Genomic DNA, 1,609 nt, shown 5'->3' on the forward strand with positions numbered 1-1,609 from the left:
TGATGTCTGACTCCAGGGAGGTTGGCAGTCTGTCTGGTGTCCCTTTCATGTCTGCCCTGTGGCCCCACGCCACCATTCCCACCTGGCCCAGACAGTCACTGAGGCCCTGGAACCCCAGCCATTGGCACAGGCGGCCTCTCCTATAGCCCCCTCTTTCCTGGGCCTGCGCTGGTGGGCAGGGAGGTGGGGTGAGTATCGGTGGGGTGCGTGCGTGGTTTGCTGTCCTATTGTATGGGATTCCAAGCCATGTGAAACTTGGTCTCTAGATGTGACTCTGGGTTGCAGCAAGTGCTTATTTATGTGTGAGGTTGGGGAAAGGGCTGAGGGGGGGCTGTCGGTCCTTCTGTGGTTCGCATGGAGGGTGAGTCTGGCTGAGCCTGACACCCCCAGGGGAAAGCAGTGCAGAAACCACTGGTTTCCCAGCTGCGGAGGGATCTGCACTTTTGTTTGTTTTTGACCAAAAAAAAGTTAGCAGTGAGGGGCTAAGGAGACATCCAGCCTCTGATACCTAAGAGGAGAAGTCCCTGGACTTGGACCCTCCTATTGTGTGACCTCAGCCCAGGGTGGGAACTGCTACCGTGAGTACCTGGGGAGGAGGGGATGGGAGTTTGGGGTCAGCACCTGAGGTGGGCAGTCCTAAGCCTTGAATTGAGACTTTGATCTTTGGGCTGTCATTGTTTTAGTACATTTCTTCCTCTGCCTGCTGGGGAACCTCTTGGTACCTCCTGCCCTCCCCTCACTGCCCGACCCAGTCCCCCTGGGCCCTGATGCTCTGAGGACGTGATGGGCTGGACAGGCACGTAGCCCCGACCCCATTCCCACCTCTGCTGGAGAGAAGTTGTTTTTTTCGACCCTACCCCAACGGGCTAGCTTTCCACACCATGACGCTTTGGCGAGTGGGTATGGGCACCAGGGGCCCCATCCCCAGAAAGTCCCAAAGCCCTTAGCACGCCCCAGTGACCCCAAGTGGGCAACTGCTGCGGCAGTGGGTCCCGCCCAGACAGACACTGCCAGCCTCCTCTCCCTGCAGTGGGCACCAGCTCTACCTCCCTGAGCAGGGCAATGCCCTGGCTCCTCAGCCCAGCACCATCTGTCCCCCTAGCCTTCTCAGGGGCCAGCCCGATCTGGGCCACCCTCTCCCTAGCCCTCAGCTCCTGCACAGGTGACAGGCCCAGGCTGTTCTCTGGGAAAGGTTGGACGCTGCCTTACGCCCCCTCCCAGCCCTTCCCCCACGCCCACGCACACAGGCACCCGCCACACCCGGTCGGCTCATTCTCACCAAGTACAGGGAGGGGGAGACCAACCCCTTAGTGTCTTTTGAAATAAGAAGAAAAAAATGTGCGTTCAGGAGCATGACTCCTGGGCTGGGCTCTTGGGCCCACTTCAGTGTGTCTGTCTCAAATCTAGGCATTTTTGCTTCAATTTTATTTTTTTTAAGAAAACAAAACCGAAATCTGCACTAATTTACCTGGTTTCGTAGGAAGACTTTTTTTTTTTTTTTTTTTACATTTTTTGGTGTCCGTTTGTATTGAATAATTTGCTACATTTGTAAAATGTAAGAGGTATATATAATATATGTATATTTCTAACGTAAAAAAACGTACTTTTT

The sequence above is a fragment of the Bison bison genome, unplaced genomic scaffold, assembly GCF_000754665.1.
Source record: "Bison bison bison isolate TAMUID 2011002044 unplaced genomic scaffold, Bison_UMD1.0 scf7180017858886, whole genome shotgun sequence".
Taxonomy (NCBI): Eukaryota; Metazoa; Chordata; class Mammalia; order Artiodactyla; family Bovidae; genus Bison; species Bison bison.